Below are 14,243 nucleotides of genomic sequence, written 5' to 3'. Positions count from 1 at the left end.
GAGCTGCGCCCACAGGCAGCCCGCGGTGGGACTACCCGGTCCAGGAATGGGGAGACCAGATGGTAGAGCGCAAAGGGGCCGCGGCGCCCAGTCCCAGCGAACCGCGTACTGGATGCCGGAGTCGGGGCGCCCCCAGAAAGCAGCTTCTTTTCCTGGGGAGCCCCTAGCTCCGGGACACGGTTTAAGGGGGGCTCCCTGCGGTTCAGCTGCGCTCTGCGCAATGGCCAGGCGAGGCGCTGGAGGCCTGCCACCGGATGAGGACCAAAGGCGGCCGCCCCAAGCCCGGCCCGGCTCCTCCCCGTGCGCTCACTTGGTTGGGGTCGAGGTCAGAGCTGGAGTGGCCGGGCCCCTGCGGCCACCCCGACCGCCAAAGCGCGCGCCCAGGCTGGCGTGGGCTAGCAGCCCGGCCCGGCTACTACTCACTGCGGCTCGGCAGAGTCCGCTCGGGGCCGTGGCTAGCCGGAGAGGGAGCGGGGGGCTCCTCCTACCTACCTCTCCGGCTGTCTGGCCCGGCAGCCCCGAGGGCACCTCCCTTGAGCGCCCCAGGAGTGAGCCCCGCAAAGCCTAGCCATGCGCCCGGCGCGCCGCTGACTCCCAAACCCTCCAGGGCAGCCGCCCAGAAATGCTTGTCCGAGAGGGAGGGGTGGGGAGAGGAAAAGGGGGACTCTAGGGGCCATCCAGGGTGGAAGAAATGGGGAGAGGAACGGCGGAGAAGAAATGAGACTTGGAGGGGGGGGCTTCATTGGGAGGCCCCTGTACCCTGGCCTGGTCGATCCCTTCAAGGGGTCTGGCAGGTTTCTGAATGTCCAAGGTCAGAACTCACCAAACCCCACTGCCAGCTGCTTCCCCCACCCCATCCCTGCGGACCAAGGACACTTAGAGGTCAGAACCTGCCAGAAGTCCGCACCTGTCCAGCTGGAGAAGGTGGAGAAGGGTCTCAGGGCTTCTACAATCAGAAAACTGGGGGACGAAGGGGGGGGATTGTAATTTAGACCAGCTGCTGCAGAGGAAAGCGCTGCCCTCTGCCAGGCCAGCAGATGGGGCCCAATCCCAGGATCCCCCAGATTAAGTAGCTAAAGTGATAAACCCACTCATCACCACCACCACCCCAAAATTGGTTTCCACATTTCTGAGCAGAAAAGCCTGTGCGTTATTGGTCTAAGAATGGAGCCACCCTGAGGTGGGAGACATCACAGATCCCCAAAGGCCTGCCCCCCCCCCCAACCTCCCTTTATCTATTCAAGGTGGAGGGAGGTGTCCTTTCCAGCCAACCTGCTAGCCTTCTCTGCTTTCTCCACACCTAGAAACCTGGTTTCAATTGCTTAAAGAGGACTCTCACACCCTACCAGATGTCTAAACACCACATTTGACCACTGACTTGGTTGCTTTTACTCAGAAAAACCAAAGGTGTATCAAGGTGTCCGGGTGAAGATCACCGTGAAGGAACTGCTGCAGCAGAGAAGGGCTCATCAGGCAGCCTCTGGGGGAACCGTAAGCATCACCTCCTCATTAACCCCACTTCATGGTAGGGCCCTTGCAACCAGGAGTTTTAGAAGGAGCTCAAGGCTCTTCCACTGTTCTTATACCTTTCGTGTCCCCTTCCTTCTGGTTTGCCCCGTGAAGCCATATAGAACAGCTGTGTGGGCTCTGGGGCTGAGTTGGGATGGGGAGGTCGTCCCTCCCTGAGCAGAGTTGAGTCTACAAGGCTTGTGGGGCCTGTGAAGGGGAATGCAGCTGGTGGCTAAGGGGGTCACTCTCCTGAAGATATGTCCTCACAGGCACAGGCATACAGCAAATGTTTGTATCTCACAAATATGGCAAACCTCCTGGCTAGAGAGACAGCCTCTGAGGTCACTGATGTGTAAATGCCCCTGCTATTGTCCATGGGACGGGGCCTGGGCTCTATCATGGAGATGTCTGGGCACAGACAATTGCTTCCCGTGAAGTTTCTAGAGCCATATGCAGTGCAGTGTCGGGTTGTCATAAAGTAGACCTATAGCTACCCTCATATTCTCTATATGTTCTATCACAGAGTATTGCCCAGCATGCCCAGGGTAGCATCAGAGACCAACCACGGTGGACTTAGCTTTAAAGAGGGCAATTCTTAGGGAAGCCCTCATGTATCAGCTGTGCCTCGCTGGTTTGGGGTGTCTAGCAGAGGGTCCCATAGCTAACACTCAGGGTACCGGTGCTGGCTATGCTTTCAGCTCATGGCATTTCTCCGCCACAGTTTTATTACTGGGGGTTATTTCTGTGCAATTCAGGACTGCAATAAATGGCGTTTTGTAGAAAGAGGGAAATAGTGGATGGGGTTCAGAGTCCAGTTCCTTTGTGGTGGGTATCTGAGCAGACGGCTCCAGCTGCTCCAGCCTCCATTCTGTGATGACTGCATGAGGGTTAACTGAATTACTGCACATAAAGCTTTTGGAAGAGTGTTTTCCTCTAAATGGGAAGTGCTCAATAAATACTCTATCACTATGACTACTTGCAAAAAGCAACTAAAATAAAATTATAAACTAGGACTGAATGCCAGTTACTTGGGAATGTCCATTCACACCCTGTGTGATCTGGCAATGGTCTGTCTGAGGGAAAACATAGGCCCTCTCACTGCAGAATTTCAATTAAAAAATGGCCATTTGCCAACAGGTTTATGAGGCCAGTTACAGTGGCTTCACAAACATATAGTTTCAATTAGTTCTTATACCAGCCAAAGGAGGTAAACAGATCAGAGTGGTGTCTGAATTTCTAACAGCCAAAGTTCAAAGTCTAGCAGTTACAGATGATAGAGCTAAAAGGACAAGTGTCTTCTTGTTATTACTTTTTTAGAGAAAAGTTCACCCTAAGCCCTCCTTTATTCTTGGCTTCCTAAGTTCATCCTTCTGCAGATCCAGTTGGGCTGATATCCTCAACTATCAACCCATTTAGTTCAGAGGTGGTTAAAAATTAATCAAAGCAGAAACAAGGGCCTGGGATAAATTTTTGTGGTGCAAAACCCCCCAAATAATCAAAATGTCCATAACAAAAATGAATCCTGTTATTAAGGTGCATGGCAGAACAGAAGTTAGTTTTATTGCTGCGTCCCCTCACAGGTAGGTTTGGCCACTATCTCCTTGTTAGCAAGGTATAAAAACAGAAACAAGAGGAAATTCCCTGCAGCAGTTTGATTATCTGTGTTTTCTTGAATTTCCCTCCATGAAGAAAGTAAACCAGCCCTACTTGAACAGTGCCTTGCAGTAACATGCCTAGCAGAGCTCACTCTTCTTTGCTTCCTAAAAGATTCTATGTTCCCAGGCCCTTACAGGTATATCAGGATGACATGCAGATAATTAAATTATAAGAGGCAGAGGTAAAGTTCCTCACCTGTCAGAAGGATCTGGAATTCTAAGAAAGCTTGGGAGTAAGTTGAGTAGGCAAGAATGACAGATATCCAGGGATAGTGCCTGCTCCTTGCTGACACCTTCTGCTTTAACATTTCTCCAGATGTTTAAGGATGACCTCTGGAATGCATAATGCCAACAAAAGTGTTAATTTATTTTTGTTTTGGTCCACACCTGGGGATCACACAAGAATCACTCCTGGCAGGCTCAGGAAACATAGAGAATACTTAGAGAGTACTGGGTATAGAACCTGGGTCAATTGAGTGCAAGGCAAGTGTCCTTCCTGGTGTTTCAAATAGCCGAAGAGGAACAAAATAAGTTTTAAATTTGGAAGTGTGTGTGTGTGTGTGTGTATGTGTGTGTTTTGCTGGGGACAAGCCTCACATATACTAGACAAGTTCTTTACTGCCAAGCTACCTCCAGACTCATTATAGCAATCGTGAACAAAAGACATCAATTGATAAAAATCCATCTCAAACATGCCAGTAGAAACACACACACACACACACACAGTTCTTCTTTCACCTTTAGAATGAAGTGAAACTTGAGTTAGCGTTTTCAAAAGGTATCATTTACCCTTTTATTTTCACCATTCCTTTTTTTTAAAGCAGTCTTGATGTACTTTTATAAACTGCAGGTTGTGGGTTTCTGTATTGTTTGAAATCAAGGAGAAAGGTGTCTTTCTTTATATTCTTGGAGCAAAGTTGAAAGTGAACCCATGACTAGAAAGATAATATCAAGTAGTATATTGTCAACATACCTTCGGGAGATAACTGGGAAGCAGATAAACAGACCTTACTGGGGGTGAGGGGAGGAGGAACAGGGTGAATGAGAGCACTACAATGAGGCTGGGTTTTTAAAACCCACTCTTTCCTAGTCCTTTAGTTCAAGCTGCAGTCAAATATTTGCATAAAGAGCTGGTGACGGATTCCAGCTTCCTGGTTCATGACTTTACAGCATGGATTATTTTCAAAATGAACACCACCTCCTGTTCCTGCAGGGGCTAGCTTGCAGTCTGCAGTGGCTCCTGTAAGGGAGTAAGTCTACCCTGTAACCCAAGAGAGAGGTGTGGTGAGCAAGGCTTCCTTCCCAGCACAGAAACAGAGCCAGATGGAGCCCTTTAAACTTTAAAACCCCAACCTGGAATGCAAAAGCAAAACACAATACAAGCCTAAATTACTCAGTCAGGACTATTATATTTTCAAGGGGAAGATACAGACTACTTTAAGCAGCTAAATGGGGGGCCATTTCATGAATTTCCATTTTTTCAGTCCAGTAATAGAAAAAATCAACTTTTTAATAAAAATAGTCTTTTTGTTTCGTTGAAATATTTCCTCATCATTTACTAGACTGTGGAGAGGTTCCAGCTCATTGATTCAACTCCAAAAAGATATTTTCTATTTTGATATTTCAGAGTTGGTAAAAACAAAAAACAAAACAAAACAGGTTTGTGAATATTGGTTGCTATCCAGACTAACCCAAATTAGTAATTGAGTCCTCTGGAGAAAATAAATTCTTAAAACTGAACATCTAGATAGTAGATGTGAATGTTAAGAAAAATAAGCAAGTAGCTCACAAAGGATTAGGGTTAAATAAATATTAGTCCTTCATCATTTTAAATTGAATAACTTAACATGATGGCTTACTGATATTTCTCAAATAAGTACATTTCTATCAGATTAAGATCATTTCTTATAATGATTTTTTTAAAAGATAAAGATTTTGATGAATTGATATGTTATTTGATAAGTAACATTTAAAATTCAAGTTAGAGAACCTGTTATTAGGAATAAAAATAGAATCCCAAAAACAAGAATGAGATGTGGACAGAAATAAAACTAGAACTGTGGTTGTCTTTAATGATTTTGGAAGAAAGACTCTGGCTTACCTGTGTGCAGAGGCAAGAAGGCTTCCCCGAAAACCCCAGTCTCACCCTGTTTCCCTTTATGTTCTTGCCTTGGCAGGTATCCGGAGGTAACAGTGCTCCCCTCTCTGTGCCAGCCCCACCCGCTTCTGCAGGTCAGTGGAGCCAACTTTACAATTTGTTCACATAGTCCTCAAAAAAGGCCATCTCGAAAATCTTTTGACTTGGGGATGAATATAGGCACCGCCATTGCATGAAAGTCCAACTACTCAGAGAGGGGAAAAAGGCAAAAAGCCAGAGCCACAGAGGCAGTCCCAGCTGAAGAGCCCCATGCAATGTCTGTCCTACTTCTTAGCTGTCAACTCTCTGCTGGCTCTTCTGTCCAAGAGTGTGTGCCTCACCTCTATTCCAGTTCCTCAACTCCAAGTTACTAAACTCGCTTCAAAGATCAGCTTTGTTTTCCCTAACCTCCTCGGTTTGGTGAACTACTAGTCCAGGACAGCTGAGGTTCTGGAAATATGCCTCTGCCCCCATTTAGTCTCCAGCCAACAGGGGCTTCCCTCTTCTTCTTTTCTTTCTTCCCGGAAAGCAATTCAAACAAGTATAGGTTTCCCAGAGCATTACGAATAACTCTATTACATAAACACTCCTGCCTATGCCACTCAGCAGCGAAGGCTTTGAGAAGGTCACATATAAGGAAGCCTGTACTTATGCTGGCTCACTGCTCAAAGTGTGCCTGGAACTTAAGGAATCTGGAAATTGAAGATTTCAGCATTCTGTTATCCTTCTGATGCACATATTCTAAAACTATCTTCTTGGGGCCTTTAAGAATAAAAAAAAATCACAAATTGACACCTAATTGGAAAAAGGAATCACGCTTTCAGAATGATTTTTCTCTGCTGCAGAACAACTTAGTCCAGTCCCCTTATCTTTTTCTTCTTTTTTGTAATTTAAAACAAGTAGCTCCAACTTCTGCTCTCTGTTCTAGATTCCATTTTGATCATATCCCTTGCTGTTGGCATCATTCCTTAATATTTTTACGAAGTGTGTCAAATTTAAGGAAAGCAACAACTTAAACAGCTCTAAGCTTTATTAGAGGTATCAAGCAAGAGGAACTAAGCACTTTATAGTATAAAAATTGAAGGCTTGAGCTACCATTGAACAGTTAAAAAAGAACACAGATTGGGACTTCTTTTTTATTTTTGTATTTATTTTTATTTTCCCCCTGGTGACTTTGAAAACTAGTTTCCAAATTATTTCACTGGAACTTGAATTAGCTAAGGCAAATGATTAAAAAAATTCCATATGGCCTGTCTGCATGTCAGTTTACTTTATGATATCAATAAGTCCTCTTATATCCCCAAAATATAGTAATTATTTAAGATAAGAGAAAAGAATTCCATTCAAACCCATCATTGCAATTTTTAAACAAAAATAATCTTTTTCCCCTTTCTCTTTTAGAGATATATTTAGAGCCTGAACCAATTTCTTCTTCCACGCCCAATTATTTCCCACCCCGAGAATTTTCCAGTTGCGTTTCTTATGAAGAAATCCCAAACTACCTCGACCAAATCTTCGAGTCTTACCTTCAGACAGAGCCCGATCGGGACCCTTCAATCAGTTTCATGCAAAGTGCTCCACACTATTTCTCGGACAGCTTCCAGGTCACCCCTTTCTGCTTTAACCAGAACCTGGTAATTCATCTCAGTTCTTTACAAATCCTGATGATTTCTCTTTATGGGGGAGTATTGTTTAGGTATTCATCTCATAAGGTATCCCACAAACACTATCAATAAGGAAATTAGCCAAAGACATGAGCAGAGTCAGCACAAACTCAGTGAAGCTAGAATTAGTTACACAGTGCTAGACATATACCGCTGGAGTCCCTCATAATTATGATTTGCTGAGTCAGTTATGCCCATGTAGGCTTATGGATGGCAATAGAAATGGTTTGCCTGGCAATGATAGCTGACTGGTTTTTAAATGCTAAGTTAAGAATCTACTAATTTGCAATCACTAACTGAAAAGAATAGTTTTTGAGTTCTTGAAAATGAAAGGCCTGATGAAGTTTTCTCTGTTACTGTGATAAGAGGTTAGGGATTTATCACTGAAAGGGCTTTTTACTGCTAATTGCTTCTTTTAGTCTATCAGCATGAGATCAAATTTGGGTCTGAGAGTAACAAATTATGCCATGATACTTGAAAGAATTCAGATGATCAGTTTTGCTGAACCTCGAATATTTGAAAATATGCTTTTGTAATTTTTGTTTTTGGTTTTTTCTTTGTTTGTTTGTTTTTTGGGTCACACCCAGTTGTTGCTCAGGGGTTACTCCTGGCTCTGCATTTAGGAATCACTCCTGGCAGGATCAGGAGACCACATGTGTTTCTGAAGATCCAACTTGGGTCAGCCGCGTGCAAGTCAAGCACCCTATACTATATCTCAAGCCCCTATGCTATACTTTTTAATGAAGTAAAGTGTCCATTAGTAGATATTAGTGCTCCTGGCTGACTTTGGGACATTCCTAGCAATTTTGTAAGCCTCAGAAAGCTTGTTTATTAAGAATAAAACACAACTACTTTTTTTCTGTTTCATCAGTAGTCTGTGTAGGGATCAGGGTCCCTTTGAAGAGGACAGGAAGTTAGCTCCACTGCAGGCCTTGAGTACATGGCCCTGATAATGCATGTTCCCCTGTTCCCTACTTAGGCCTCTCAAAGGCAGAAGCACCGTCCTCTCAACAGACCAGACTTTAGTGACAGGAAGAGCAATTGCAGGTCTTGGAGCCCTCTGGATGCTGGGTCCGGCCCTACCTGTGCTTGTCCACCTGGTTCTCCAGTCAGAGGTGTGGGGCAACATCCAAGGTGCCACCTGCAGCTTCCGTTGTGGCACGCAGCAGGATCGCTGTGCAGGTGACTGGAAGCACAATGGGATTTTGTGGTTTAAGAACAAAGCATCCTCTAAAGTAGGGATATAACAAAGGAAGCCAGTGAAGCAGAGCAATTCATTGTTGGGAAAGAAGTGGGTAAACAGAGAGTGTGACGTCGTAAAATCACACAGTCTGCAGACCTGGTCTGGGATGGGGGTTTTGTTGTATGTATATGGATTTTTATGTTATTTTGTTATATTTTTTACCCCAAACATTTTTGGTGTGAATTAACACAGTCATTCTATTCAGTGAGTTTAATCCTAGCTAAGTTCTCAAGCTTTTTGTTCCTTGGTTTCCATTTTTCTAGACCCCAGAATCACCTGCGGATTCCTCCAGTCTCTCTGGCTGCTTTGACTACAGTTACTCACCTGCTCAGTTACTTCCCTACGTGCCAGAGAATTACAACTGCCCCCCTTCTCTAGACGCTAGAAACTATGACTGCCCCTCAGAAGATTACACATGTGCCGCCTTGCCCTCACATGCCCAGGATGACAGCTTCCTCTCAGGCACCACCTCCGGCTGTTACTGTGCATCCTGTGAGGCTGATCGCTTGGACACCCTTCAAGCTGCTGAATATTTCTCCTACCCCAGCACAGACTATGTGGGGTTCACCCCCTCAGTGGCCCCCACCAGTGATTTCTACAAGACAGACACAAACTGTGACATGTGCTACAGTTAATAGAAACAGCATTCACTTGGAATATGGTAAGAGTTCACCTATGTTTCTACCAAATGACAACCTGCAATCAGCAAACTGGTAACCAGATGTCACAAGGGCAATCACCTGTCGCCATTTTCCACGTTCTGACACTAGCTTAGTCGAGTGCAATTCTCAGGTCACTCTACTTTCTATGCTCCAAGTGAAAATTGTTGTAGGAATCATCTGATTGTTTCACTTTTCTATGTCGAACAAATTCTCATTTTTTTTTACTAATAAATAATATTGTTTTACTAAATGTTGGTTTGTGCTTCTCAATTTTTCCAACAGTCGTAGCCGTGTTGAGATCAGAGCCAAATCAGCTGTGTGCAAGTGCCTTAACTCACTGTACTATATTGACTATTTTTTAAAATTGGGTACATGCCTTGGTTCTCATGAGAAGGGAGAATAGACATTACTACAGTAGTTGAAAGGGAAGTTAAAATTACGTCTAAATGAGGAGCACTGCTTGGAGAACATCCAAGAAGACTTTATTAGTAAATGAAACATTAAGAACTGAAAAGCACAGCTCACTGACAGCAATGCTAACTTGCAGAGAACTACATTTCATTTCCAAAGTGTAGTTTTTACATGCTTTCTGGGAAAATACTTGACTCTTTTTCTCTTGAGAACTGCCAAATAGTTGGAATACCAAAGAAGGGTAGAATTTGTTGTCACCTATAAAATGTCTGAACTTCTGCTTTATTTTTGTTTTGTTCTATTTCTGGGGGCAGTGCTCAGGGATTACTCCTATCTCTGTGCTCAAGGATCACTCCTTGCAGCGTTCATCGGTCATATGAGGTGTCAAGAATCAAACCAGGGTTTGAATCAAGGTTGGCTACATGCAAAGGAAGTGTTCCAAACATTGTACTACCACTACAGCCTCTCAACTTTATTAATTATTAATGTATACTGGTGGATGTATAGAATTAACAAAGCAGTTTACAACAGAATTTCAGAGTTTACCTCCTTTAATTAACTAACTGTCTTTCAAGGTAAAGAAATATTAAGCCCACTGTGCTTGACTATACTGCTAAATGCTATCTTCAGAGACAGTAAGGAATGGGACTTACTCCCTGCAGTGACGTCTGGGGCATTTTCAGTATTGAAAGGTTCAGAGTAAAGGCAACACTAGGAGTACTAGTGAAGTGACCCTGACTACCATTTTCAGCCTGTATGCCAGAATTCTTTTAAGACCATTCTCACATATTATTCCATTTAATCTTCACATTCCTGAAAATACAATGAAGTTACGGAGCGCAGAAAAGTTAAGTTACTCATCCACTGGCACTTAGCCAATAAGAGAACAAGGCCTTGCACCTAAATCACTCTTTGGTAGTTTAGTTGGAGGTGGCTTTGGGGAAAGATTATTTAAGAACCTGTAGAGCTACCCATTCAAGTCCAACTTCCTCAACCACACAGTGTGTCCTCATAACTCTGCAGGAACTCCTAATGGGCTAGATAGTCACATAATATGTAAGTGCAGAGCACAAGGATGACTAGTGGACCTTGCTTCATTGATGAGAGGGAAACTGAATGACCATCATCTCGGTGGTCCTCTACTCTTAGGAGATAGTGTGTGCCTGTGCCTGACAGTGACACAGTCTGATTGGCCCCTCCCTAGTGACTCTCATAGGCAAACAGGACATGTCATAACTTGCCTCCCAGGATAGTTGTGTTCAGGAGACCAAACAAGGACTGCCTTTTTTTTAGATGCCAATAAAACCAAATTCTTAATATTTTAAAATGACATTGAAATTGGACCGTTACCAACAAATTTGTTCCCACAGACCAACACCTCTTCACACCGCCATGCCCAGCAGCTGTCCCTAGGGGAAAAAAACCCAGAGAACCCCAATTATCCATTGATTGACACCAAAAAACCCTTTCCCAACATGCCATTTTCTTTCTAATTCCTAATTTCCAATTTCTGTTGTGGGTCAGTTGCAGCTCTAATAGATGTCTTTTCTTGTTGTAACTCTAAAAGAACTCTTTTCTTGTTTCTTTCTTTCTTAACCTCATCAGATTTTGACTACATTTTATATGGGAAAATCCATACATATATGAATGGAAGGCTAATTTGCCTTCCTTTATATACCTTCATCATATTAAACAGCTATGTCTTAAATGGTTCTTTAAGATGATGCCATAAATTTCAGACAGCAGTTACCCAGTAAGGTAGGTAGTCACAAATGGCTGCTTCTGACTTCATCTCTTACCCACTGAGATGGCAGGTTCTAGAAGAACCTTGTATGCTCTCAGCTTCACATATCTTAAAGCTGGAGAATCCACAGATTCTGGAAGCATGACTCTCTAGGGCCAAAATAGGCATCTTCACTGAGTCTGATAGAACTTGTCCTCTGTCTACATTTGAATAGCAGTGACATGGTCAATGTCTGAAATGTTTGGCAAAAGGACTTAATGACTCCGTAACAGCTTATATGATCTTAGCTATTTCTACGGGTCTAAACAGTGGTCCTTCTGCCTTTTATCCTCAAGCAATCACAAACAGAGTCTAGTATAACCCTTTTTTTTAACCATGATAAAACTGAAGCCTCAAGAGAAAATGCAAGGTCATAACCTGTAACTAAGAGCCAGAGTTCTCCAACTCAGACTCTCTGATGCCACATCTGGAATCAATAGCTCCACTATACTTTCTGCATATCAAGTCTGGGGGAATAAGCTACTTGGAATTGATTTTAACTTAAAAGTCACATGTGAGGTCAGAGCGATAGCACAACTTGTAAGGTGTTTGCTTTGCATATGGCCTACCAGGGTTCAATGCTCAAACATTTTGTAAGTTTGCATTGTCAGGCCTGGAAACCTGAGGAGTGTATGGAGAGAAAGGAAAGGCATACAGTGGGTGAAGTGAAAGGATGGAAATAAAAGTACAGAAAGGATGGGGATAATAAAGAATAGAGACTTGGGAAGAGGAAACATAGGAAGGGCTTTGGCTCATGGTTTGGTCACCAAGATTGACTGAAAGGAAAGGGAACAGAAGGCTCCATCCTTCACTGAGGATAGCACTGGGCTAATCCCTTTGCATCCTTTGGAAAAGAAAGATGGGGTGAGCTGGCACCCTTGCTGCCACAGCCACTCAGGCACAAACCTCTCAGGAGAGACACAATTGGCAAGAATACAGGGACCTGTGGATGGTCCTAGAGATACATCATTGCTTCATGTAAAAGCCCACAAAGGTGGGAACAGTTCTGAAGCACAAAGCTCAGTGCACTTCACAGATTTGAGTGTAAATGGAGTTTTCTCCCCACTAAAATGTTAACAACTGTGTGTGTGACTAGTTCTATTTAAAGATTCTCCTTGCTGAGGTGGTCTGGAAGCCAGCCCATGAGAATTCTGGCAAGGCCTGTACATGTAGAGGGAAACCTGAGGGGCTTGGCAAAACCTTTGGAAGAGGAGAAGACTTGGAGTAACATTACCCCTGGTTCCTTTTCCTGTAGCCAAGAGACAACAGTGACAAGCCCTGTGGGCATAGGATTGACACCAAGGTCACATGTCCTGACAGTGGACTCTCCAGTTCTGTGCCTGGCTCAATTCACTTGCATCTCACCTTCATCTTTCCCTGCCTCTTCACCCTAAAATAAAGATTATGCCTTTCATCCCCACCTAAACTGCTTTGCAAAAATCTGCACTTATGGTCTTATGCTTCATCACCTTCCTCCGGGTACCTCTAAGCAGCTTCCCTTCTCCTGCCAACAGGCAGAAAGCCCAGGGAAGTAAATAATACTGATCCTGAATTCATCAGCTCTATAGTGATAGACAGGAGCTATTCTTTTATTTTCTAGAGGAAAATGGAATTCTAGTATGGTCCAGGTCTTCCTCCTTCACTCCTTCATTTTTTAAAACTCAGAGGAGCATCACAAACTAACCACCCACACCCAACTGCATGTATCAAATTCCAGTGATAATAAAGCTAACTGCATTCTGGCTTAATCAGAATCAAAACCCAAGGCCAATCAATGTTACTCTTCAGGATGTCTTCTTAAAGTCAGATCTACTCTCTCAACACATCTCAGTAGCACCATCTTGTAGTATATTTTAAAGGGCTTGGATAAAGGGGGAAGAAGATAATAGTTGTTTTTACTTCCTAACTTCTAATATATAGTTTGGGCCTGGAGTTTTCCTTAGAGATACATTATACCAATATCTAGTCGTTATTATGACAGCAAACAGAAATTCACTTTGGGAAAGCATGTGATTGTGGAGAACTAGAGATTTTTTTCTTTTGTGTGTGTTTGTGGGGGGGGGGCATACCAAATACTTTATTTAGCTCTGTGCTCAGAAATCACTCCTGTTTGGGGTCAGGGAACATATGGGGTGCTGGGGATCGAATACAGGTCAGCCTCATGCAAGGCAAGCACACTGCTCCAATGTATTAGCTCTCTGGGTTTCTTAGCTGGATTAAGGGGAAGTCACTTAAGCAAGCTTATTGCTTATCTTGTGTGATCACGACCATGTTGTACTAACACAACCTCTCAGCGCTCCTGTGAATCTGCAGGAAAGAAGAGATGCAGGAAGACAATCCTCCTGACAAGAGATGGACAGAGAAGAGAAGGCACTTTCCCCACAGCAGCCTAAGTGCTGCTGGTTTGATTCCTGCTGCCTCCATTGCACACTCTTCAAAATAGTGAGCAAGAAACATACACACCTCTTATACCTGGTTATAGACGTAATCCCCAGAAGGGGCTAGACTTTTCTCCAGTCTCAGCAGCTCAGAGGTGAAGCAGGATTCCACCTCAAATGCAACACCTCCATTGCTTAATAGAACAGAAGCAGGAGCTTCAGATCTGAGCAAGTGAGATCAGGGAACCTCAAACCACTCTCACACCCTCCTGCCCACCTCCGTCAGAGCACTGTCCTGGAGCTCAACACTTACAAATTTCTTTTTTTTTTCAGGCCACACCTGTTTGATGCTCAGGGGTTACTCCTGGCTAAGGGCTCAGAAATTGCCCCTGGCTTGGGGGACCATATGGGACGCCGGGGGATCGAACCACGGTCGCAATCTTTCCTTGGCTAGTGCCTGCAAGGCAGACACCTTACCTCTAGCGCCACCTCGCCGGCCCCAACACTTACAAATTTCTAATCCCACCCAAAATTAGGATGAATAGCTCATTTCTAGAGTGCTCACCTGCAGGCATGGGGTTTGATTCCCAGTACCACCCACATGTTCAAGTGTGACCATGCTATCAAGACCATTAGTGAGTCCAGCACTGCAACAGTGTTAGATCTCCAGGGTACAGCACCCAGATGTATGTGTGACCTAGTCATTACAACAACCAATTGAAAGGGAAAGGAAAACATAAAATAAATAAATAAATAAATAAATAAATAAATAAATAAATAAATAAAACAAAAACAAAACTA

The sequence above is a fragment of the Suncus etruscus genome, chromosome 8, assembly GCF_024139225.1.
Source record: "Suncus etruscus isolate mSunEtr1 chromosome 8, mSunEtr1.pri.cur, whole genome shotgun sequence".
NCBI lineage: Eukaryota > Metazoa > Chordata > Mammalia > Eulipotyphla > Soricidae > Suncus > Suncus etruscus.
Note: the sequence above shows the minus strand (reverse complement) of the source record.